General features: G+C 42.1%; 1 long non-coding RNA gene across 1 annotated transcript; it reads right to left on the bottom strand.

The window, feature by feature from the left end:
- Nucleotides 1-784: 784 nt before the first annotated feature.
- On the bottom strand, nt 785-27,486 carry LOC123347188. The gene is made up of 3 exons (XR_006573071.1): nt 27,321-27,486; nt 24,653-24,759; nt 785-1,171 (listed from the first exon to the last, which is right to left on the bottom strand). It is a non-coding gene; the product is annotated as an uncharacterized LOC123347188 (long non-coding RNA).

The following is a 27,486-nucleotide window of genomic DNA, read 5'->3' as shown; positions in this document are numbered from 1 at the left end:
CCCAAAAGCTTGCATCTAATCCCTGTCAAACTGAGTGACAAAAATCTTAATGTTACACCTAATTGGTAAATGGCTTTATTTTCCCCTGAGAGATTAAAGTTGTTGTTTTTTTTAAAGTGAGACTGCTGTAAGAGTTGAATTAGCACAAGAGGGTTCTTCGGGTTTCTTGTCCCCATAAATTGGCCACAACTTTGAGCCTAATAAAATCAGCTTTGTTTGGTTATTGATGCTAAAGTTCCTCAGTAGTTCTGCAAATGGTGGAGTTCTGCCAGCCTTAGGAGTCAGCAGCAATCGACTCACATATACTAAGCCTTGCGAGAAGGAGAACTCTTAAGAGTGTCAACAAAATACGTCTTCTGCACAGCTGTCTGAGAGCTGAGTCTATTCTGTTCTGGGAAGCCTCTCCTGGATAAATGAGAACTCAAGACTTCAATTCCTTCTCTCCTCAGTGCAGTCCAGGATTCTCCTTGCATTAAGAGGACCAGAACAGAAGAAACCTATGCCCTTTGCCTGAACAATTTGCAAGCAAGAAAAGGGACTAAATGCATCAGAGGAATATGAAGAAATTGCTTTGAAGCTGCAGGGGAGATGGGAGGATAAGCAGAACTAGAGAGTTTGCTCAGATTCAGTTGGAGGGGATCTCAGCAATGTCACAAGAGAGATCATCTCTAAAGACAGCAGCAGGGAAGTTGATAAACTCCAGTCAGAATTATTATTATTTTTATTTATTTTTTTAATTTTTTAATTTTTTTTTATATTTTTTTTTTATTTTTTTTATTTATCATTGGGATTAAGGGAGTATGACATTTTTCAGAATGATGATCTAGGTTGCTAATTCCACCAGTCCAAATTGGGCATAAATAATAAATACACAAGAAAGGAAACCATTGCTATTCTCCATGTACTGCTAAAAAGGTGACAGTATTAAGAGATAATGGTATTCATAAATTTCACACAGATGCCATCAGGTTTTCCAAACACTGAAGGAGGTTGAGGGTTGTAGGAGCAAGTGACCTCCTGGTCTCTTCTCTTTCTGAGAATAAGCTATTAGTATGAATGTGTAGATCCGTTTAATTAGCTCTGACAAAGCTAGTGTGACAGCAATTAATTGCATTGAAGAGCCTCAGATGAAAGTGCTTCTCTGCTGAAATCCTCGCATAGCAGTGGTGAGCTATAAAAAGACAAAAAAATCTGGGTAGGCCGAAATGGAAGGATCTGTAGACCCAGCTGTCCCATGCAGTGGCTTGTTGTAAAGACCACATCCCATTCTGTCTGCTCTGCATTGTACTGGCTCATGCCTTTCCACTGGGAGCCCTTGAAGCAGGGACTCTTAGCTGGTTGCTACTATTCATTTTTTATTGATTTTGACCCAAATTTTGGACAACTGAAATACATGAACATACTCATTATGTTAAGAAAATCCAGCATATTACATTAGGTAGATGTGTTTATATTAATAACAAATTAGTCTAAGTGTAAATGCAAGGATGTCTGTTAAAGTAAGGCAATGTAGTGGGAGATACACACACGTGTACTGGTAACGTATAGTTCATTAAATAAACCATAGTATTAAACTACTTTGACTGTCAGTATTCTTACTTTTCTCTATTTGATACTTTGTTTCTGTCCTGCCATCCCAATATTAAAGCTGAGATTTACCCAGAAAACAGATAAATTAATTTTTTGCACCGATTTTCATCTGTTTTTAAATTTTTATACTAAACATTGATAAATTCCTGGGAAATTTTAACAAAATAAAAACTGAAACTGAAGGGCTTTGTGCTTAATTAATAACCAGTCTTCATCTTGAACTTCAATGCAGCAATAATGGCAGCAACTGAAAATAAGAAATAAAGAGGTGTCTCTTTGACTGGACATGCACATTTGGCTACAAAGCCCAGAGGCCAGTTACATTCTGTTCTATCACAACTTCCCTCTGTAAATTATTTGAATCTTTCACATTAAACAATTTTCCCTATAACAGCTTAAGAATGGAGAACATATTCAGGAGTCCAGTAAGTTTTATACTCCTAAAGATGAAAGTGTTTTGTTTGTACCTGCAGTATAAACTTTCCCTTTTACTTTTGTGTTTATCAAATGGCTGCAAAGAAATAAATTGTTTTGAGAACCTGGATCTAGTAAATAAACCTCACACCTCACTCCCTATGCACTGAAACAATCTCTTAAATAGCACTTCACTTCCACAATTACATCCCTTGAATTGTTCAACATTTTCTTTGTGCATCTCCTTTAATCAAACAGCTATTACCCCCAATGGAGTCCTTCCTCTTCTGAGAATCTGCTTGGAAAGGACATTAGAAAATCCTTATGATTATATAATCATGTCACATTTGTTATCCTTGACAAAGACTAGGCTGAGATACGGCATTTGATAAACACTGGCAGAAAGCTAACCTCTATAATGGTCCATGTACTTGGGATTGCTACATTACAGTGTGCATCACAAATGCTTGTTTTAAGAAGGCCAATGAAGTTCTTATTAAAAAAAGAATTTTTTTTATAGAGCAAATATATCTGCCTAGTTGTTTTGATTGCTTACTTCTTTCTGGTCCCTATACTCATTCTAGAAATGCAATTGTTCTGCGGGACCAATGGGAATAGAGTAATTGTAGTGTTTGTTTTCTGAGAGTTGTCAATGTCTATTTTGCCAACTGGCACAAATCCATATCCTTTCCATATGGAGCTGAACAATGTGATCCAACTAGCAAAACAGTATTCATTTCAGGCGGCCACAGAAATCCTACTTCCAGACTTACCAGGGATTGTGGCAAATGAAAAGTTTAGGTTGATAACATCTGTTCTGTGGTCAAATGATTAGAGATTCCTCTAGTCAGTTTCATAATAACTTCAATATAGTTTATATATTGTAGAACTCATTTAACCTATAGCACTATACACATTACATGAACTCCATAATACCTTCTGTCCATGAATAAGAATTTATTATCCCTGATCCTTGGGTCCGGTCAAACTGAGGTTGGTATAGGGCCAAATGGGTCTTCACAAAGGTAACAATATGCCAAATTTGTAGAGCTGGGGAAAAAATTTCTATGGAAGAATTTTTTTTGGTGAAAAATGCAGATTCAGAGACACCAAAATGTTTTGCAAATTTGCATTAATTTTGACAAATTGTTTTGGGGAAAAAATTCAGAAAAATTATTTCATTTTGACATTTTTGAAATGAAACTTTTGTTTTTTTTCTATTTTAACTGACTCTGCATTTCAAAATTTCCTTTAATTTTATTTTAAAAAGGAAAAGAGTTTTAAAAAACCCTGAAACTGAAATAATTTTTTAAAATTTTTGATTTGCTGAAAATTTAGAAAGAAATTGTTTTAAGTTCAACCCAAAACTATTTCTGACACCCCACCAACTTTTTGGAATTGCTAGTGAACAAAAATACCTGTTCTTTCCCCAGTTCTACAAATTTGTGCTTCTATAATGCCTGGGCCTGCTGGTGGCCAGCTTGGCTTCTGGTGTAAGTTAGAGCAGCCTTATGGTTGCTTTAACATATGGTGGCTGTTAACAGAGTCCAAAGGTCTAACTGGAGATTGTCAGAGAAGAGCAGCGATCCAGCCACACATACTGCCTGTTCTGGAGCATACCATGCTGGGTGATATCCCCATTTGGGATAGCTTTACAGTTTCCTTGCACTGAAGAAGCAGTGCAAAAGGGACCGAGTGGGAGACAGGATTTGGTTTCTAATTTTTCTCTATGAAATATGCAGTCCTGTTCTTGATATGTAGGGTTTATGTGGACAGCGGGATGGGAGATGGGCAAGTTCTTGGTTCTCTTTAATTTAGCTGTCAAGCATTGTTCACTGTATGAAAAGTAACTCATTCCTCCAAAGTGCTTGATGAATCAAGTTGCTGCAGGCTGCCATTTTATTGGAAATCTGACAGCACAAAGGTATTCAAAGAAACATTTTTTTTTCTTGAGGATCTTAAGGTCAACAGTGCTATCAGCTGCTTCATTTTGTAAGTTGTCAGTCAATAATTCAGCTGGAGAGAATCCACTACTTACCAGGCAGCCTCTGAAACTAATTTCTGTGTCTGTAAGTGAGCAGGGGAGGGGTAGGATAGGTTAGGGGAAGGTGGAAAGTAGAGCTTCACCTCTTCCCCACCCCCACCCCCCACTTATGCTCCTAGACTGATCCACCAAACAAAAAACTCCTTTGCAAAGAGATTATTTTCAGCCTCCAATTTCAGCCCATTCACAAAATGACATCATAGAACAACAATGAACCACTGATAAAGATGACGGGTGGAATCAACACTATGAATATCTTGGGATATAATTGGGAATGGACAAATAAATACGTTGATTCTTCTGTTGTGGTGCTCTGCTCTATCCAATGTTGATAACAGTTGGCTGCATGCTTGTGTTCCCCCTGTGCGCTGCCCTGGCTCTGCACAGGTTGCTGACACAGCAGACCCCAAGAGAACCCCCAATGACCACAAACTCCGTTAAGGTACGAAGGCACCCAGCCAGGTGTATTGCCAAATGAAACACAGTCTCTAGCTCCCTGGGTCAGATGTCTACAGTTCTGCTAGTACATATGTGCTCCCTGACGATGGACGGAGCTCAGTCATTGGCGGGACACTCCACTGCCCCCTGGGCTGGACAAAGACACCGCCCCAGGGATGCATTCTTATACACAGGTACAAACTAGTTACACATCACTCCTGACGTATTGAGGTACAACCCCTCTACGTAGCAAGGTGCCGCCTCTCAGCTTGTACATGTTGGTTCGAACAAAACAACTCTATCCATCATATTACCCTTTTGCCCCTGTCTTTAGGATGGGTCAGCTTGTTCCTTGTTATGTGTGTGGAATATGCAAGTATAGGAGTGTTCTGATATCTCGAGTGGCCAGTACCTTTTAGGTATGTGTAGTTTTGCAACATCAGCCCTTTCTTTGCCAGCTTCTGTGAGCAGGGCCTGCCTCTGGCTCACAGCTTAACTTTGCTTTATGTTAACAAAGTCTTGACCATTACTTTAGTTCAGGCCTTAGGCCTCATACTGGGCCTCTGATAAGGGTTTATGTTTCAGGGCCTCATATTACTACAATTCTTGTTCACATCCTTCTCTCTCTTCTGAGGGTGCCTGTCGTTATAGCACAGGAGTGCCAACTGCATTAATTAAATGACATAACACAGCTATGTGATTAGTTTCTCTGCTCCACCTTTGGTTAATGAGTGTGTATCTATATAACTGTGCAGGAAGAAACTACCTTGGAAAAGGAAGGAGTCATCAGGTCTTATTGCACTGGGCTGAACAGATCGTGGTCAGGAAGGAATTTCCCCCCTGGCATCTTATGTTTTTTTGTTTCATTTGTCTCGGGGATGCTCTGATAGGCTCAAGTGAGTAATCATCTTTGGGCTTCTCTTTCCTCTCATCATCTTCACCCTTTTCTTGTCAGTTGTCATATTTCTGAAGTTCCTGAACTACCATGAGTGTGATGGTGATGAATATGCCCTGGGGAACAACTATTTTATAAAGGGTTTTGTTTAACATGGAACCAAAAGGATCTGGCTTCTTCCCTATACACTGCTTTCTCCACTCTGCAAAGATAACCCCAGCCTTAAAATGTGCAGAAACCAGGCAGATTAAACAAGGACCAAAGGAGCGTAGCTGGCAGTCATAGGTATGTGAGGACGGGAGGAATTTTATTACATTTCTAGTTAATGAGATCACAATATTCAGAAAGCATGATTGTCATTGAACCTGTTGCAGCACTTAAGAAAAGATCCAGTGAAGCCTGTGCTTAGATACGAGAACTAAATAATAAATGAAATAAGGCGCCTTTGCTTTGCTTTCCTCAGCTGTCAAGTCCCCAGTGACATGAATCAGTTTATAAAGAGCTGACAGGGATTAGTTTTTAAAACCTGTGTAAGGTTTATTCTGAGCAAGGACATGAAGAAATGACCAAAGCTTAAATTAACAGTAGCCTTGCAAATATGGAATTAGTAGAGAAGTATGCAATGTTCAGCAGAAAGCATGTGTGGTTCATGAACAGCTCATGATCTGTGTAGAGATCGGTTATCACAAGACAGATATTAATAAATCAGTCACAGAGTGTGTGACATGATGCAGAATAGAAGGTGCATGCAGCAGTCTGTTTTAAAATGTGTATATAAGCTGATTCATAATTTTGTACTTTGCATGTGTGGTGTACCCTGTACCCACCCCCCTACATGAGAGTCTGATCAGCTCCATGTAGTTCTACTATATGCCAATACAGAAACCCAAGAGATGGGTTTGGAGTTGAGCTGAGTTCTTGGGAACCAAGAGGTTAAGGTCTCAGAGGGATCCCAACAAGCTGAAAGTCAAGGTTCTGCTAAGGTCAGGAAGCTGACAAGTGACTGGTAAGTGTCTTTCCAGTCTATGTATGAGATATCCTGAACTGTGACACTTTCCCACCTGCCGATGCTAATACAAATCTAGCAGCTGTCTCGTGATATACATTGAACATGTGGTTTTCTGGCTTCTCAGCTCACAAATCATCATTATCTTGTGTATCCATTTGATAGTTTCCATAGTGAATGCAGCAGAGTAGGCTGAAGAAAGTTGTGGGGTTCATTAATGATTGCATGGCAACTTCCAGTTCAGGCAACTGAATTCTGTTTAACGTAAATGGCCTCTGCAGTTTTCTTTGCCTATAGCTTTTTGCCCAATTTGCTGTCCTGCCACTCCTAGGTAGCATTACCATGCACTGTTAGATGCCGCTTTGCACCCCAAGAGTTGGCAGCATTTCACTGATGGATGAAGTCATCCTTATATATCTCCCTTACCTAGCTCATAAAAGTATTGCAAGACTTAATAAACAACGGTAAGGCTCTCTGAGATTCACAGTGCAGGATCTTGGAAGGGCTGATGAAATTAGAGTCCCTTAAAAACAAAACAAATGTAAAAGCACAGAGAAAAACTCATTATTTATCATTTATATTATGGGTTTGGAGTCTGATTGTTCTATATAACCTTATAGTCAGTGACAGTCTCTTCCCAAAAAGTTGCCTCTGCCTGTATCTGCATCCTTATTCTATCCTCACAGTCTGATTTCTTTATTTAATCAGCAGAAAAAGTGTGGTTTATGCTATAAAAATAAATAAATAAAATAAATTAATGGAGATATCCTATCTCCTAGAACTGGAAGGGAGCCTGAAAGGTCATGGAGTCCAGCCCCTTGCCTTCACTAGCGGGACTAAGTACTGATTTTGCCCCAGATCCCTAAGTGGCCCCCTCAAGGATTGAACTCACAATGCTGGGTTTAGTAGGCTAATGCTCAAACCACTGAGCTACCCCCAATACTACAGAAAAATTATACCCGCAGAAGAGCAAACAGCACCCAGTTTTACCATATCTACTGTCCCCCAATTACCAGTAAAATTCCAGCTCCAGAATCCTTATTCCCTTTGCAAGTTTGGCTGGCATTTGTGTCATGTCAGGCTGAGCTTATGGTGCTGAGAAGTTTTCAGTACCATTTAGCATGGGAGGCATTACCGGAAAACGAATAAGCAGGATTCAAGATATTTTTCTGATCCTTGCCCCAATTTAGAACACCAGCGAAGAGACGGCATCATCCCCAGAGGAGAATGGAGTTAACAAAGCTGTCCAAAGGAAGAGAGAAATGGCAGATAATGAAGCCAATATAAAGAAATTTGTTTGAATAAAAAAGCAGTAAAAAAGCAGTAAAAAATGCACTTAATTAGCTAATGCACTGAATTCTGATGCACATGTTTTCTGTGTCCCTTTATTCAAGCTTAAAATGAGGAAAATACTGGGAGTTTCTCAGGCAGAGTAAAGTGGTGACTGCAGAGAAATGAAATCTAACATTGGACATATGGGAGGCTACAAAAATATCCTCTGGAATGGATTTTTCAAATTCCAGGCCAAATGGGAGTTTGGACTGAGTGAGATCTGCAGGATGTGACCTTCTCATTTATTATGATTTACATGACAGCAGCCCCTAGAAGCAATAACTAAGAATAGGGTCCCATTGCCCTACGCACTGTATAAACACAGTGAGACAGTCCCCGCCCCAAAGCGTTTACAATCTAAATAGACAAGACAGATCAAGGGAAAACACAGCAGGGCCAGGAGCAGAATGCAGGTGTCCTGGCTCCCACACCAGCATCCTATTCGCTAGACTGTGCAGCCTCTTAACTTGTCTAGGAATTTGGAAACTGTCATTGATCTAGGTAGGCTATTAAGAACATGAGGCTGGGAGGCTAGCAATTCCCTTACCGCTGTGAGCTCATTAATTGGAACATTTCTTGTCACTGACAGCAGTGAGTCTGGGCAGACTGGTCAGCTGCAAAGAATTAGAATTGCAAAGGTGTGATAATTTGCAGCGTTAGAATGATTAAATCAACATGCTAACGGCATTATAAGTCGCCTGTGATATACACTCCCAGGGAGCTTCATGGAGCAGTGTTGTAATTTATTAGCCTGTTGTTTTGGAACACCTGAGGTCCCTCACACTTCAATTCTACCTGTGTCAGGTAGGTACTTATATTGTCCCCATCACCATAGTACCTGAGTGCTTCTCACTCTCACCTGTGCGAGGTAGGGCAGTGCTATTAGTCCAGTTTTACAGAGGCGGGAGCTGAGGCACAGGGAGAGACCAAAGGTCACACAGAGAGTCTGCAGTAAAACAGGGAATTGAACTCAGGTCTTCCAACTCCTTGGGTAGTGCTCTAACCACTGGACAATCCTTCCTCTCTTGAAGGCACTTGTCCTACTTCCAGATTATGGACCCCTTGAGAGCCATCCCTTGCTACTCAGAAGCAGCCCAAGTCTGGAAGCGATCATGTGTACAGAGGGAGATGGGCTGGAAATATCTCGTAAGTTGAGATCGCTGGTTTCATTCATGAACATAATTTAAAAATGATGACATGTTATTAACTTGTCATTGCACTCTGCATCCCAAGTAATGAGTATGTCTCACATGCCCAGATAAGCATCTCAGTCACTGATGCGTCACTTCTTCACTCTGGGCGTGATTTTCATTTACACTAAGGCCACTTTACATGACTCTGGTGATTAGAATCTGAATATTAGGCCCTCAGCAGTCCATCCTATTTTAAAACTAGGTAAAACAGCTGGCTCATAATAAGCAAATAGTTTGATCAGAAGAACATTGCATCCCCTTTTCAGGTTGAATTTGGGAAGCTGCAGTTTACAGAAACAGCTACAAGTTCATAATAGCTGGCTTGGCTCTGGGCACCACTTTTATGTTGGTGCAATCCTCCTAAAGCATCTTACTGTTATTGATAATCACAGCTTATTGCTTGCACATTTTAAGGGACTTTGATTCTTTAAAGATTCTGAGCTTCACATAGATCATGTGATGAGTGTAAAAAAAATGCAGGTTTCCAATGCCCCCATAAATCCGAGTTTAAGATGAAGACTCCTGCTGGCCAATTTAATAACCCTGAGCTTGAACTGAACACAAGCCAAATAGGTCTGAGGTTTTAAGGAAAAATATGAACATTAGAGGTATGAAAAATTATGAATGTTCATAGGAAAGTTTTCAGTGTTTCGTTTTGGACACATTCACCTTTCTGTATTGTGTTTTAATGCAAAAACATAAGAAGTGTCTGAACATTCCATTTTCAAGGCCACTTATTATTTGGGTCTGTTTTCTCTCAATAATAGCCTTATTTTTGCAGAGAGACCTACCTCCTGGGTTTGACTGGAAATGGATGGAAAAGCCCTCAAATAGCAAAGGAAGATCATTTCTGCAGTATCAAGACAGTTTTTTTTTGTTTTTTTTTTTTTACTACTCCCTCCCAAAAGGTGGAAAGTTCATTGTTTATCCAAGTCTCTTTTGGTCTGGAAACAATCAGATTTTTGGACCTTCTATGTCCTAGCCTGTACCTCAAACCTATAAAGGGCCTCCCATTATTAGTGGAAGAATCAGAAAAAAAAAAAGAACTTCCTGGAAAGTTATACGTATTTCTGCTTTGAATACCATGCAATGCACTTTTTATCACTTTTTACAATGATGTAACAGGACACTGATCAGAGGAAGAAGAGACCCTCCTCCTCTCCAATATGCTCCCCCAGTTCAAGCACTTTTGTGTTAGTTTAAATATGAAAAAAGAAAAAGTAATGTAAAAAGGATCCTGCCCCTTCTAAACCAAACACAAGCGCAATGTGGCTTCCTTCAGCCAAAGAACAGGTGTGTGGCATAGCAGCCTTCTGCCAAAACCAAAGAAAATGTTGGAAATATGGCTCATTTCACCCAAGCTCCAGAGTCAGTAAGACTTCCACTCCCCTCTCTGCCTAACCCACCTTCCTAAAGAACCTCTTCTTAATTTTCACTTCCAGAGTCAATTCTAGCATCTCACGCTTCATCTTTCTTATAGAGTGTGAGGTAAGGGGGATGGTAAATTAATTAATTCCTTACAGCTGGTCCAACTCTGTTATTTCCTCATCCCCTCCATTCAGGGGAGACAGCTGTGGTCCATGCGCCAAACAGAGGGAGGAGGTTAACCTTTTCCCTGCCAATCTTAACCCTCCCCGCCCCCCGCCACAATGTCTGACCTGAGTGAAGAAGGGAAAAGTTGATCTTAGCAATAAAATTGCTTTTTCCGGTTGCTGAAATTTAGGTGGTTGGGTTTTGGGTTTTTTTTTTTCCTTCTCCATTTCACATATATATGCTGTAATATTTCACCTTCAGTATGTCTGTATGCTATATTACCTTATTAATAGCTTCCTAGGTACTACCAATATATATATACATATATATATATATACACATATATATATAAAAAGCTGCTTTACTGTGCACAAACTTCTCAGTGTAGACAAGGCCTAATACAGGCTCTATCTGAGTTGAAGCTGATTGGAGGAGTAAAGAGAAAGAAACTGGATAGGGCTAAAAGCAACCTGTACCACAGACAGTCTGGCAGACCTGGTTGAAATAATTTTTCATAATTTTTCATCAAAATGAAATTTCTGTGAGTTCTGCTGTTTGGAAGCCAACAGGTTTCATGGAGACATGTCATTATCCACACAACTTTCAATTGGAAGGTTTTTGGGTCGAGAGCATAGAGAGAAATTTGATTGCCATGTGGGAGACCCAGGTTCAAGCCACTGATTTGGAGTGAACCGGTATGAAAAATACTGCTCTAAGTCTGGAAGAGGAGGGACTTGAACCAGGATCCCCACCTCATAGGCCAGGGCCTTAACTGTACAGATTATAATTTAGAGAGGCTCCCTCATTAGGGACATACTATTATGAAAACAGGAATTTTGAGATGTGCCTTAGAAGCAGAGGGGGTTGAGAAAGAGGGTATCTATGGACAACAGTTCACCATGGAGGCTGTCTAGATTTTTTTTAATGGAAATTTTATTCCTTCCTCATTCACTGGTTTGTTGTTTAATGAACTCCAAGATCAACTAGCAGGCTACAGAGTGGGATATGCACCCCTTCGTCTCTCCGCCATAATTCCATTTTTGGTCTAGTTTTCATTCCAATGCCACACAAAAACCACATTTTGAACCCTCAAAAGTTGCTACGAAACAGACTTGTTGCCCTCTGCTGAGCTGAAGCCTCAAGTGGTTGCACATATTTTACTTCATTGCATATTTCAGTGGAGAAGGGAAATTTTCTAGAGCAGAATGTTTCACTTTTTATCAATTTGAAATGTTTTTGCCACTTACATTTCTCAGTAAATTATTCCAGCATGATTAAATAACAATGCTGTGTTAATTCATGCTGATTTTTGCATTGGAACCCTTAAAGGGATATATGCTATCCACATTGTTACCCAAATGTGTCTTTATATTTCAATGATACGATCCCCCAAGAAGGCAAAAGAAATAAAGACAAGTGAGATTGCTTTTTATATTTTCTTGGACTGTCTTTAAATTTTAATCTCCACTAACTGAGCATTGGTGGCTGAAAACATTTAAAATAATGCTTTGATTTAAAAGAAGGGTGCCACGTATTTGAACGTCAGAATAAATAACTCACCAGTTTGCAATAGGAAAATTAGAGAAAACAATAACCCTTATTTCTGCAGTACCAATAAATAAAGAAAAGAAAGCTACAAAAAAGTGCTCTGTTTTCCTGGCACTTCATTAGCAGTCAACTAAATCATATTGGGCAGACCCTTAGCTAGTGTAAATGGCCACAGCTATGTTGATTTCAATACCGCAATGGCAGTTTGCCCAGTAAGGTCCAGAGTATTACATAGTCACACTGATGCTATTGATGATGTAGTTGTACAAACAAAAGCCCTGATCCTGAACACATTTAAACACACACATGTACTCCTGCTGGTAGTGAGTATTGATTACCCATTGAAATCAATGGGACTGCTCGTGAGTAAAATTACACATGAGCTTCACTGTTTGCAGGATTGGGACCAAGGAAGTTAAGAAGAATCATGTTCCCTAAAGGGGAAAATAGAGGGAAACCAGAAAGTTTCACTGATAGAACATGGCATAACTGGGCATAATTTCAAGACAATTGGGTCGCAGTTGGCACATAATTAACAATTCTGCTGGTGTTGCACAACCCAGAGAAGACTCCCGTTTGGTCTCTCACAGTGCTGCTGTTCCTATGAGGTTGACAAGAATAAAATATTATTTCTGTGGCTAATCTACGCAGAAGCAACTCTAAATGCACAAAGAGCAGATCTTCTGAAAAGATGGTGCCAGAGGTGAATATCAGAGTACATTCATCACTTCTAGTGACTAGCTAAGAATTGTTACATAACAAATAAATAAAATGTAACTAGGCCTGCTGGAAAATTTTCCCTTGAGACTTCCCCCCTTGTTGAGACAATTGTAAGCTGCTCACAGATAATTCACGAACAGAAACGGAGGCCAAATTCATTGAATAAAATCATTCACTGCATATTATTCGCTCTGCTCTAAAAGCAGGTTGGAAGCAGCTCTGAATATGTAGGCTCCCTGTCATTAATACCATGGTAGCGCCGGGAGGCCTCCACCATGATCAGAGCCTCATTGTGCTTGGAGCTGTACAAAACACACCGAGTTCGCTCTTTGGGCAGGGACTTACATTCTAAATGGACATGACAGACAAAGGGTCAGTGGCAGAGCCCGTAAAAGACTGGTCCATAACAACCACAAGACACAAACCTAGCCCAGGATTAACTTAGCCTGGGGGCATCCCAACTAACACTGACTTTCCCACTTTCCACACTATGCCAGCAGCTAGGATGGTGTCTGATGCCCAAGGTCCAAGTCCCTGTACTGACTGCACTCCACTCTAGGATCACCCATTCTCTAACATGCTCTTCCCTGGGCTACAGATTTTTGCACCCAAGCCATGTCAGTGGCACAGCACAAGGTGCTCTACCCTGAGGATTTGTCAAGAACGCACAGCTGGCTGGATCGCCAATACTTCGTTACAAATTTCAGTGAAGTATATTGACTAGGGATGTCATGCCATCGAAGGTGGGGTCATGATACATTAACAGGACCTGAGGGGAAAGGATTCAGATGGGTTTGCAGCAGTCTCTCAGTGCAAGGGCAGCCAATTGCAGACTGTTCCTGCTTCCACCAGACTATAAACTGAAATTGAATTAAATCAGCAGAGTACAGACTTTCTGCAGTACCTTAATTTACTTCCTTAGTGAGTACGAGGGACATGTGATTAGTTAGTTTCTTTTGTATCTATGGCTGCCTTAATTTTGACATAAGAAGAAAAAGCAGCCACTGCTGTTGAAAGAATGTGTTTACTTGTAGCACAGTGATGTTTCCTGTCCCTTCCTTTTAATAGTTGCCACACAATTATTTCCCTTCTTTTCCCAAAGTAATTCTCCCAGAACAGATAAACATCTTTCCTTTGTTGCAACGAGCCTCTTTTATTATTTGCAGAGGGCTGATTGAAACTCCATTTCCTGATGACACCGGTCTGAACTCCACTAGTAACAAATTTACAATGGAAATGGGCTTGATGAGCTTCTTCATGGTGAAAAATAGAATGTGGCTGATGATAGTAATTATTGAAGCTGAGTCCTGGACTGATGTTTTCTCAGTTAGAACAATTTTGCTCGAGTAAAAGATTGACATTTATCAATGTGAAGTGCACTTGATAAAGTTGGTCATTTTCACTTGCGTCCCTAGTGACATATTTTATACAAACTACTTGAAACATTTAATTGAAGAGATGACACATTGCCTGTCCCCACGGGGCCCCTGCCTCATTCAGTGCGCAAGATGGACGTGCTCTAGGGAGCGTTCATGGTTGTGCAATGAAGGAGGCTGTTGTCGGTAAGACCCCTGCCTCAGTTATTGCAGAAGGTGTTAGAGCCTGCCCCCAGGAAGGTTCATTTGGTTTCCATAGGCCATTGTGGAACATCAGAGGACACAAGACTTTGTTGATTGCGTCCCCCTCCTTCCCAGTCCCTCCACTCGCTCCCCCCACAAAGAGGAGACATGGACTCGTCCCATCAGCTTGAACTCTGGGGGAAGGGAATAAAAATCCTGGACAAAAAAACCCCCAAACCTATCTTTATGCTGCTTGGACGCTAAGTGTGCATGTGCATTGTGGGTAAGCAGTAAGGTGCTATAAAGGTACCAGTTTAATAGCATTTTAAATGAAAGTTCTCCGTCTTTATACTGTGCCTGCTCCATGTATTGACAATAGCAGTTGACGTTTCCTGCCAACCTTGTTTATGAACAGAGGTTAAAAGACTTCTACCTAAATAAAGAAGCAGAGAAGCGTTTTAAGGCATATTTATGAAAAATGCCTAAATGCAACACCAGGGAGTGACAGTTAAAAAGGGTTTTCAGCACATTGCGGATCTTGGCTGCCATCAGTAATGTGATAAGATTTATGCCTGATTGACCTGCTCAGGGTGGTAAGAATGAGAAACCGTGTTTACCCAGGTGCAAAGGATTCAGCGAGATAATGATGTTCTCTGAAATAAATGATTGGCAAAGGAATCCAATTGCTTTCCAGACATTAAGACTTTGGGTTTTGGATCACATTACACTGGGGAATCCAATCAATCAGACCGTTGATTCGCCAGCAAAAGGGATTAGCATTAACCACCATGAGTGTTAATTAAAACTAAAGGGATAATCTCTTTAAGGCTGCCCAGAGTTTAATACTTAATTGACAACACTGCACTGCCAAGTGAGACATTGCTGAAAATTGTGTCCAATTCAGAGTTTTATAATAGCTAAGTATAATCAGGAGCTGAACCAGAACTGAATCACACACCGGACTTAGGAGAAAGTTGGCTGCAGATCCAAATCTAAACTCTGGTTCTGGATCTTCTCTAGTGTAAAACCTTGACTGTCTATTCTTTATTATATAGTTTCCTTGATAACTGATATTGGGTCTGATTATCATCTCTCAGGCTGGCTTTACACCAGTGTGATAATCATGTAATAATTATACCTCACTTTTATCCAGAGCTTTCCCAGTGATTTACAAAAGGAAGTAAGTATCAGTATTTCTATTTTACAGATTTGGAAACTGAGGCACGGAGCAGCAAAGTGATTTGCCCAAGGTCATCCTGCTGATCAGCCTTCGAGGCTGAAATAGAACTCAGGTCTCCTAAGCCAGAGCTCTATCCACTAGACAACACTGCCTCCCCAACTTAACTGCCTTCAGTGTAGGTAATGTAGACCTGAGTTCTATTCCCAGCTCTGCAACTGACCTGCTGGGTGCCCTTGGACAAAGGCACTTGCTTGCTCTGAGCCTCAGTTTCCCCATCTGTAAAATGGAAATACTGATTTTTTTTTCATTTGTAAATCACTTTGAGATCTATGGATGAAAAATGCTATCTAAGAGCTAGGTATTATTATTAATCCTGATTAGGGTTGTAAGCTTCTCACCAATCGTAAGAACATAGGAATAGCCACACTGGGTCAGAGCAAAGTTCCAAAGGAAGCAGTTCTGCAGAAAAGGACCTAGAGGTTACAGTGGACGAGAAGCTGGATATGAGTCAACGGTGTGCCCTTGTTGCCAGGAAGGCTAATGGCATTTTGGGCTGTATAAGTAGGGGCATTGCCAGCAAATCCAGGTATGTGATCATTCCCCTCTATTCGACATTGGTGAGGCCTCATCTGGAGTACTGTGTCCAGTTTTGGACCCCACAATACAAGAAGGATGTGGAAAAATTGGAAAGAGTCCAGCGGAGGGCAACAAAAATGATTAGGGGGCTGGAGCACATGACTTATGAGGAGAGGCTGACGGAACTGGGATTGTTTAGTCTGCAGAAGAGAAGAATGAGGGGGGATTTGATAGCTGCTTTTAACTACCTGAAAGGGGGTTCCAAAGAGAATGGATGGAGGCTGTTCTCAGTGGTAGCAGATGACAGAACAAGGAGTAATGGTCTCAAGTTGCAGTGGGGGAGGTTTAGGTTGGATATTAGGAAAAACTTTCACTCAGAGTGGTGAAGCACAGGAATGGGTTACCTAGGGAGGTGGTGGAATCTCCTTCCTTAAAAACCTCTAAGGTCAGGCTTGACAAAGCCCTGGCTGGGATGATTTAGTTGGGAATTGGTTCTGCTTTGACCAGGGGGTTGGACTAGATGACCTCCTGAGGTCCCTTCCAACCCTGATATTCTATGATTCCATGATTCCATCCAGCCCAGTATTCTGTCTTCTGACAGTGGCCAGTGCCAGATGCTTCAAAGGGAATGACCAGGAAAGATAATCAAGTTATCTATCCCGTCACCCATTCCCAGCTTCTGGAAAACAGAGGTTAGGGACATACCTGCCCATCCTGGATAATAGTCTAACAGCTCTGCACATGGAACTGCCACTGAAGCCAACAGGAGTTTAATCACACAGGATCAAGCCATAGGACTAAATCATCCAACAGCTTTTCGAGGTGGAGTGTTTTAACTCTGGGTCTAGCAATGAGAGTCCATCAGTGCCTGCTTTTCCTTGGATTTAAAGATGGGGGGAAAACTCCAATTCCAAAGCTTTTTGTTGGGGTTTCTGCTAAACAGCCAGTATTTCAAAAGCTGATCTGAATTTTTTAGGTCTACAGAACAGGACTGGAAATCTCAAAAGAAGAGACTCTCTTACAAGATTCCAATTCTGACCCAAGAGGACACAGATTTCCTCAGGACTCCAGACTGGCTGGTGGCTGCTTTTGTTCCTCTCTGGAAACAAGAAAGGAAAGAAAACTATATGTAAACTCAGAATCTTCATGTAAAAAGGTTTGATTCAAGTTCTAAAAATAGGTGACACTCTGTGGTGTTCCTGATCATGTTCACTTAATTCACATAACTAATTATTTGCTAGTCATACATGGTGCGAAAGTGATGGTAAAGCTTCATTCTGGAAGCAGCCCGTGAGACCATACCTGTCACATTATTAGGAGGTACTAGGCATTGGGAATGCAATGTGCACTTACAGCTGACCAAACCTCATTTCGCCGCACAGTACGAAGAATCACAGCACTGTGCATCTACCGCCTGTTAATCTGTATAATGACAAACTGAACAGGATGTCTCAGGGGCTGCCATCTATACACAGAAGTCATTAATGGCTCCAGCTTCCGTGAAAACTCCCCTGCTTTGGCCTGCCAGATTCTTTCCAACTCAGTAGTGCTTGGGAAAAAGAATTCTGTGTCTAATAATAAAGTGAAATAATTTTCTGGATGAGAGAATGACAAAAAACGTTAGCTGCAATGGGTGCAGACTATGTGAAGGGCTAAGAGGAAATTAAAGATACTAAATTACTTTCCCCAGACTACTGTCTGAGTCTTGGATTTTCCCCAATTCACACTGAACTTTTTAATGCAAAGCATTTTGATGATGAATCTTGTTTTACATATTTTCTCCCTGATGAAATAAGAGGCAATGCTCTGTGTATACCCGCAGCAAGCCAGGCCTACAGTGAGACAGCCATTTGTAGGTATCTTTAGTATCCCCTATTGCAGGGGAAGGTGGCACGCGAGCTGATTTTCAGTGGCACTCACACTGCCTGGGTCCTGGCCACTGGTCCAGGGGGGCGGGCTCTGCATTTTAAGTTAATTTTAAATTAAGCTTCTTAAACATTTTAAAAACCTTATTTACTTTACATACCATAACACTTTAGTTATATATTATAGAAAGACACGAAACCTTAAATTAGGGTGAATAAATGAAGACTCGGCACAGCACTTCTGAAAGGTTGCCAATCCCTGCCCTATTGGATGAGGTGGGCCTCGTCCAGAAGTCATGCGTGTTCAGGCTGATGTATGCAAACATTTTATGGCCACACATGAGCCATGTGCATGCAAAACAAATGCAGATACATACAGAGCACACCACACATATTTTGATCTATATACGTGCTGTACCATGCATGTATACAGGATGGAGGTATGTATGCATGCCCACTGGCTGACCAGGTAATTTCACAGTACCCTTCACTCACTACAGAGAAGGAACGGGTCACCATAGTTTTGCTAACCAATATTCCACTTGGTCGTTGTTCATTAATAGCCTGTACTAGAGACTAACAACAAAGAATTACACAAGCAGGTTTAACATTTAATTAATGGGCTATCCATCATTCCTTGAAAGAGTTTTACTTGCTGTCTAAGAAAAAGCTACGATTTGTATATTACATCAGCAGTGTTTAACTAAGGGTCAGTTCCACTAGGAATTTATCACATATTCATTTAATAAATTATCACAGTTTAAGACAAAATGTAGCAGATCACAGGGACATGGAGGGAAAGATCAGAGAGCTGAGATGGTGTGTTTACCTGTCCTGTCTGCAGGTCCGGCCGATTGCGTCTCCCACTGGCCACAGATCACTGCTCCGGACCAATGGGAGCTGCTGGAAGCAGCGGTCAGCAAGTCCCTCAGCCTGTGCCACTTCCAGCAGCTCCCATTGGCCCAGAGCAGCGATCCGTGGCCAGTGGGAGCCGCGATTGGCCGGACCTGTGGACGGGGCAGGTAAACAAACCAGCCCAGCCCACCAGGGACGACCCTTAGTTTGAGAAACCCTGGAGTACATGTATAAACTTTGTGGATGATACCAAGCTGGGAGGGATTGCTAGTGCTTTGGAGGATAGGATTAAAATTCAAAATGATCTGGACAAACTGGAGAAATGGTTTGAAGTAAATAGGATGAAATTCCATACAGGACAACTGCAAAGTACTCCCCTTAGGAAGGAACAATCAGATGCACTCATACAAAATGGGAAATGACTGCCTAGGAAGGAGCACTGCAGAAAGGGATCTGGGGTCATAGTGGATCACAAGCTAACTATGAGTCCAAAGTGTAACGCTGTTGCAAAAAAAGCGAACATCAGTCTAGGATGTATTAGCAGGAGGGTTGTAAGCAAGACTCAACTCTCTGCTGATTAGGCCTCAGCTGGAGCATTGTGTCCAGTTCTGGGCACCACATTTCAGGAACTATTTGGACAAACTGGAGAAAATACAGAGAAGAGGAACAAAAATGGTTAAAGGTCTAGAAGACATGACCTATGAGGGAAGATTGAAAGAATTGGGTTTGTTTAGTCTGGAGAAGAGAAGACTGAGAGGGGACATGAGAACAGTTTTCGAGTACATAAAAGGTTGTTACAAGGAGGAGGGAGGTAAACTGTTCTCTTTACCCTCTGAGAACAGGACAAGGAACAATGGGTTTAAATTGCAGCAAGGGTGGTTTAGATTGCAGATTAGGACAAACTTCCTGTCAGGGTGGTTAAGCACTGGAATAAATTGCTGAGGGAGACTGTGGAATCTCCATCATTGGAGATTTTTAAGAGCAGGTTAGACAAACACCTGACAGGGATTTTCTAGATTATTGGTCTGGAGCGGCGAACCGCGGCCAGTGGGAGCCAAGATTGGCTGAACCTGCAGACGCGGCAGGTAAACAAACCGGCCCGGCCCACCAGGGGCTTTCCCTGGACAAGCGGTGGACCAGCTTTGAGAACCCCTAGTCTAGATAATAGTTAGTCCTGCCATGAGTGCAGGGGACTGGACTAGAGACCTTTCAAGGTCCCTTCCAGTCCTATGATTCTGATTCCTCCTGCCCCACTCAAAGCATGGGGAGCCTGCCAGTGGTGGGAGGGGGTGTGGCTGAAGCCTGAATTGTTCAGGCAAATTTGGGCGGCCACTAGCTACAGCATCCTTCAGTTCGCTCTCCTACTCTTTCCATCCTTTCCAGATCTGCTGGGAGGGGCTCAGACATCAGAGGCTCTGGACTATCATGCCGATAAGGGGGAAAAAGTGGAAATGCTCACCGAATAACCGTAATTTGGGTAGTATTATTGGTTAAAAAGACAAGGATTACATCAGTGTGGACATGAGACACAATTAACTCTGTGCACCAGATCAAGAAGAAACATAGTAATTGACAGAGAGACCATTGTGTTTTAATTCACTTCCCCTTTGAAAAATGAGTGTTGGTGCTAATGAAAGGTAGCACTGTCCTTCATCACTGCAGCCCTGTTTCCCCCAGGAAAACAATACCACCGGCAGCAGCCCTGAAGCTGGTTATTTCATTTTTTTTTCCCCATTGAGGGCTTTCAGCTTGATGCACAGACTTGCAGAATTAGACATCTGGAATGATACCACTGGAAATTAGGGGCTCCAGATTTACACCAGGGTCATTCAGGGGTTGTTTGCATGCAGAGTTGCACCAGTTTAACTCAAGGTTTGACTGTAAAGAGATTGTAAAATCAGTGCGAAAGGCTGTGTGGACACGCTTATTTCACTTGAAATCAGGTTTATTTTGGCTTAGCTGAAATTGATTAAGAACTAAACCAATATAAGCCACAGGTCAAGTCTACATTAGAAACTACTGCCAATAGAGCAATCTCAGGTATGGGAGTGATTTTCATGCAACATTTCAATACTGGCAAAAGTGCTAGTGTAGACAGTTTTACCAGCTTTTGCCAATAGAGCACATTTCACTCACTGAACTGGTGTAATCTCTATTGTCAAAGGCACTTTTGCTTGTATTAGCTGCATCTACATTAGGAGGTGTTGTCAGTATAGCTATACAGGCTCATCTTTTCAATGTAGACAAAGCCTAAGTGTGTCCATACAGGAGCTTTGAACCAATTTAACCAGTTTAATAAACTGGTGCAAGATTGTATATAGAGAAGTCCTGCGAGTAGATCTGGCCCTTTGTTTTCTTGAGACGTGCGTTTTATTTAGTGTCACTCTTTGGCAGCACATAGCATCTCAGAGCCTTGTTAGGAAGGCTGGATTTGGACCTGGTTATTAAACCAAGTTGGCTAGGAAATCAACGTGAAGGCCAATTATTTCTTCTTCTGGCTCATTATCTGCTCTCACGTTTGCATCTGGCTGTGATGGCTGCTGCATGTTCCACTGGTACATGCAGAACATTCCTCACAATCTAGTAATTGATTAGTTGCTTTTTACTCATTTTAACACATCCACCTTCTTGCCATTATTTTGTCAACATGTAGGATCCTGCACTTGCTCAGATAATTGCTGTGGGAGCACCTGTTTCTCACTTGGCATTGTTTCCCCCATGTTAGGCTCCTGAGCACAATACACCAAGGAGCGTAAAGCAGTCATAAAAAACCAGGTGGGAAATGATGCATCGCTTCCAACACAGCATTCCCACTCTGCCCATGTTACCAACTCCAGCAAGTCACTCTCCCCCGGAGGTCCAGAAATGCCCATTTTAATTAGGTTCTTTCCAATTCCTGCTGCAGTTTCTGGGTTGTGAAAAGGGGTTGCAGCCACATCAGTAGATTGAACATCGTGCTGAGCAAAGCGAGGGCAGCTGTCTCGAGAGTTCTCCTTCCGCTAGGCACCTATCATCCCAAGATTGGAGAGGTCCTGCTTTGAGAACCAAACAAAGATCATAAAGGGTCTGGTGCTCTCAAATGCGGTGCCTGAGCTCTGATGGTGATGTCTTGGTTTCCATCAACCCTGTTTAAACCCAAGCACTCTAGTCTGCTGGGCTCTTATCATTTGATACTGCTACCCATCACCATAGTACTAAGCACCAGTCACATAAAATCAACAGCAAAATGCCTAGTGACTGGCCTGGTCCTCTGGTCTCCAAATCTGGGAGCTTTTTTGTGTTCATTATTTGTAAGCAGCAACCAAGGAAGGGGGTAATGTCTCCCAATTCCTTTATTCCCACCCCACCATCCCAGAGCAATCGATTTCTTTTCATTATGGGGAAAATGTTGACTTTTTTCCTCAGGCCGCAAATGCTCTTTGTGAATAATGTCATTTTATCAAAACTCCAAATTCCCTTCAAGAAAAAGTTTTGATGGAAAATTGTGAGCCAGTTCTAGTGATTTAACAAAAGGGGTTCATTTGTTGGGAAGGACATGGATGGGACTGAATCCAGCTTTTGTCCTCACCCAAAATTACTAAGCCGTTGTGATTTGTTCTATAAAATAAAAATAGAATCAGCTCCCGCTACAGAGAATTCTTTACCCTCTAGACGTGTTTATAATGTATCCGAACAATTTCTTGATTTTTGCTTTAACCTTTGCGTTACCCAACCCCTATTCACTCCCACTCTTCCTGATACTTCTTGGGCTCAATCCGCTGGTAACTGGGTAAAATGCTCTGGCCTGGTATGCAGGAAGTCAGACTAGCTGATACAATAGTCACTTCTTGCTTTCCAGTCTATGAATTAATCTATGACTATTCACTCCTGCCCCACACTTACCCCATTTCCATAGAGCAGGAGGCGGGGGGACACGACAGGGCTCAGGGAGCGTGCTGGCAGCAGGGGCTGTCTCAACTTGCCGATCTACTTAAAAAGGCCATGTTGTTATCCTATACGATCCCAAGGGAGGGATTATGTTTTACAATACGTTTACACAGTGCCTAGCTGATCTGGGCCTTGATTTCAGTCTCAAGGTGCTACTGTGATACCGATAATAGGCACAATAATAAATAGCTGTGACATTATCGTACATGGCTGCCTGCATACTTATCACAAGCAAGAAACTCTAGTTCAAATTCAGATCAGCCTCCTCTGTCATCAGAGAGATGAGATAAAACCCACACCTTTGATTTTCTTTAGCTGAACAAACTCTTGACGTGTTAGGAGATTTTAATTAGATTTTGCTTCACAGTAATTGCCGAACCTATGGCAACATAGCTGGAAATGAAGAGATCAGACCAAGACACAATATCCTCCTCCGAGAGAAATCTGTAACCCCAGCTTCACCCTTGTGGTGTGCCGTGCAGAGTGGTGTTTGGACAGAGGGGTTTAAATGCAATGACTCATTCATGTTGTCTTGCACTGGGACAGGGTATGTGGATGAAAGGGGCAAATAATTGAAAAAAAAAAAGAAAGAAAGAAAGACCATTACAGCAACAGGATGGTTAATTGAATCCTTCCTAAGGTCATTTCACTGGGGCCCCTGCTTGTGAGCAGAGGATGGGACACATAGGCAGAGGTTGAGTGTAAGTTTTAAGGACTGCAGCAGGTTGCCATATACTGATGCCGCTCCTAGCAGCAGCAGCCCATGTCAAACGCTCCTAGACTCTGCAAAGCTCTGCACATACACCACATGTGCGGGTGCAGAGGAGGCTGATCCTCTAGGCTGGATTGTTCCTTGCAATTTATAGAACAGAGCAGAGGTGCTAAAAGTCCCAGTGATGTTTTCCCAGGAGGGAACCAGAGGACATGAATCCTGCCTGCACTGAGGCCTTTTTGTGGGTGACAGTACATGGTTGGGGTCTGCATACTGGCCCTGATTCACAAAGTCCTTAAGCACTTGCTTTAGGTTAAGCACATTCCTAAGGGCTTTGATGAATCAAGGCCTCTGTAATCAAAGCAGTACCGACACAAAGAAGCTTCTTCCCAAACTGTCCCCTTTCTCTTGGCTGATTTCTATTCAGCTGCCTCAGTGATTCAACTCAAACGAGCAAAGCCCGGAGACAGGACTTTACTTACACAAACCTGAGCCTCTAGTCTTCTTGTAAGCAGGCTTATCCCACAGTTTTAGTCCATAGAGAAACATCTAGTATATGCCATCATGTGCCAGCAATGCCCCTCTGCCATGTACATTGGCCAAACTGGACAGCCTCCACGCAAAAGAATAAATGGACACAAATCAGACATCAAGAATTATAACATTAAAAGCCAGTCAGAGAACACTTCAACCTCCCTGGCCACTCAATTACAGACCTAAAAGTCACAATTATTCAACAAAAAAAACTTCAAAAAGACTCCAATGAGAAACTGCAGAACTGGAATTAATTTGCAAAATGGACACCATTAAATTAGGCTTGAATAAAGACTGGGAGTGGATGAGTCATTACAAAAACTAAAAACTATTTCCCCATGTTAATTTCCCCCGTACTGTTACTCACATTTTCTTGTCAACTGTTTGAAATGGGCCACCCTGATTATCACTACAAAAGTTTTTTTTCTCCTGCTGATGATAACCCACCTTAATTGATTAGTCTCAGTATACTTGGTAAGGCAACACTCATTTTTCCTCTGTGTGTGTGTATATATCTATATCTATCTATCTTCCTACTGTATTTTCCACTGCATGCATCCGATGAAGTGGGTTTTATGCCCAAATAAATTTGTTAGTCTCTAAGGTGCCACAAGGACTCCTCGTTCTTTTTGCTGATACAGCTACCCCTCTGAAATCTAGCCTTATGTGTCTCTCATATGTGAGTGACTGTCAGCTATTTGTCTTGCTGATTTGGAGCTAATGAGACTCACCTGATCTGACTGAGTCAGCAGGTAACTCTGCACTTCCACAACAAGTTCCTAGAGACCTGTCACAATGGCATTAAAGAGCTGCCAGTGCCTCTTATGCTTCAGCCATCCTAGGTGCAAAATTAAAGCAGGGACATCACATCAATTGTTTGCAGCCTTAAAACAGGAAATAAATTTTCAGCTATCCTCAATCCAAGCTACAATCTTGGGCCTCTAGTTTTGCACAGGCACCTGAGTACAGGTGTGTTATGTTCTTAAAATTTGGTGTTTGCTGTCCTGTGGCAGAAGAGAGTGGTATCTGAGAATGTACAATAACATTCTCATTCTGTAGCTTTCAGCATAGAAATACCTTGAAAATTCAAAGTACAAAGCTGGAAGCAGGTGCAATAGATAACAGTATCGAGATGGGAAAGCAGGACAAAATTCACAAGAAAGAGATCTAAGATGTAGAATGAGGGAGAGAAACAGTTTAAGGAGATGACGGTCTTTGATATCATTCTATTGTGTGAAATACAATACCCCCGACTGTACACCAATTAAGGTATAATTCCAGCATGAAACTCTAGTTACTCTGGCTTTTATTATTTATGCTGTCATTAGGATCCTTTGATAGAATTACAGCCTGATTATGTGCACTTGGAGAGTACATTATACCTTATTATATTATTATTAATTATTATTTACTGCCTATATAAATATTTGAGATCATACTTTTCTCACTGCAATACTTAGTGGTGACTTAGACACATGACTTGCAAGATTAATGGCTCTGAATCTTTTATGGAGATTATTCTTGTAATTATTATAATTATAATTCAGTACAAGGAACTATGTTAAGTGAACTTTAAGGTGCAAATGAGTACTCAGAAGTGAGGAAAATCCAGCATTAAGGCACACCCACCCAGTCTCAACTCTGTCCCTTCCAGTACATGCATATTTATAATCTATCATTAAATGATCACATATTTTTCAACTGGTAGAATCCAATTGCTTGATGGCATTTCCATCACATCTTTATACTTCCGGTAATTGAACTGTCATTGTGACACAATGACACTATTCTGTAATAGCCCAAATTAACTTTACTGAATTAAATTAACCCTAATTCAATCAGGGTTAACATTTTTTGGATACACTGTAGTAGAAATGCAAATATTTATGTATTATTGTGAGACTGTAGGGATCTTCTGTATCAGGAAGAGAAGATTAATGCAATCTCTGGTAGGTAGGAGGAAGTTCAAAGATCTTTATGGGACAATGTGTGTGAAATGGATTTCCTAGGAAGTAGCTTCGAATTTAGGAGAATGCAGAGTCTCCTCTCCAAAGCTAACCTTGTGAAGATATGCCCTGGGAAGAGAGATCTATTGTGTACTAATTACTGGCTTCTGCAAACTCCAGATCAACTCCACCTAATCTGTATAAAAGTGTGAACTAAACTTGTCATGAGGGTGCTTTGTAGCTGCAGCTGTGATGACATGGGGGTTTGAAGGCTTGGTCCTACCAGAATCAACCTTTGGATTGGTGGGTTCCTGGTGAATTTATTAGCATGGGAGTAGATTCTTTGATTGTTTTTAGTATGTTTTCTCTGTAGTGCTTTTTGCTTTAGAATAAAGTCAGCTTGCTTAGAAAGATCTGTGTGGCACTTAGATCTGTTGACAATCATTCTGTTCTCCGGGTCTGAAGAGAAAGCAAGCAGGTGTGTTTGGGCAACCTATCTGTGCTGGGAAATATGCAATGAAGGCAGGGAACTACGCAGCCTGCAAATAGCCAGGTCAGCGGGGAGAGAGATGCAGAACTCCCTCCAGGAAGGAATCAGCTAGGGAGCTGGGAGTGGGTGCCCTTGCTGAACCACTGGGGTGAATTACAGTTGCAGTTACCCTGAACTATGACAGGGTTCTAGCCCTCATTTTTCAAATAAACTTTTTGGTTGCATTTACAAAATTGGAGCTTGCACTTTTTGTGCCTAGAATTGAATATGTGGGCACAAAGCTGAGGATTCGCATCTCCAACTTCTCAGCCCCAGGCACCTCATCTCCGGTTGTTTGAGGTGGAAAGGCTCAGTTCTGTGACTGTGTGGCAGGTTTTGTACCTCGTCAACCCCTTTGATTCAGGGGGGGGTGAGGTTAACCCCACCGCCCTGTGTCTACATTGGTCTTACTACTGCCCCGGTAGTCAGGGCTGCATGGCCCAATGGCTACAGTCCCTCTAAATCCACTTCCTCTAGAAGGATAGCGCAGCCTAGTGGCTGGAGTCCCTATAGTGTGCTCCTAAAGCAGCAGGGCCCAATGGCCACAGTGTCTCTACACTTTCTTCCCCTGGTGGGGTAGCGCGGCCTAGCAGCCAGAGCCCCTATAGTGTGCTCCTAAAGCAGCGTGGCCTAATGGCCAGAGTCTCTCTAAATTCTTTCCCCCTTGGGGGATAGCATGGCCCAGTGGCCAGAGTCCATCTATCTCCTTTGGGATGAGAGAGGGGTCAGTGAACTATGTTGTCACAAAGAAGGGGGGGTTTAGAGACCCCCAGTAGGGGAGCCCAGGGCCCACCCGCCTTCACCGGGCTCCGACCCAGGGCCCTGTCAGTGACGTCATGGTCCACCACGGAATCCTGCCGCAACACGCTGCCCCCAGAGTGGTGGGAGATACCACTCCCTTCCCTTCCCTGGGTCACTTCCTACCAGTTCTCCAAACGTAGCATCAAGGTCTTCAGGTTCCTCCGCATCAGCACCTGGTGCTCCCTGGGGTTCCAACAGCAGCCAGTCTTGGGGCCCGCTTCCTGGCTCCTCAGCTCCCTCCTGTAAGGGTGGCAACTGCTCCTGGGTTGGAGCTTCTGCTGGGCGTCCT

The sequence above is a fragment of the Mauremys mutica genome, chromosome 13, assembly GCF_020497125.1.
Source record: "Mauremys mutica isolate MM-2020 ecotype Southern chromosome 13, ASM2049712v1, whole genome shotgun sequence".
NCBI lineage: Eukaryota > Metazoa > Chordata > Testudines > Geoemydidae > Mauremys > Mauremys mutica.
This window is presented reverse-complemented; position numbering and strand designations above follow the sequence as displayed.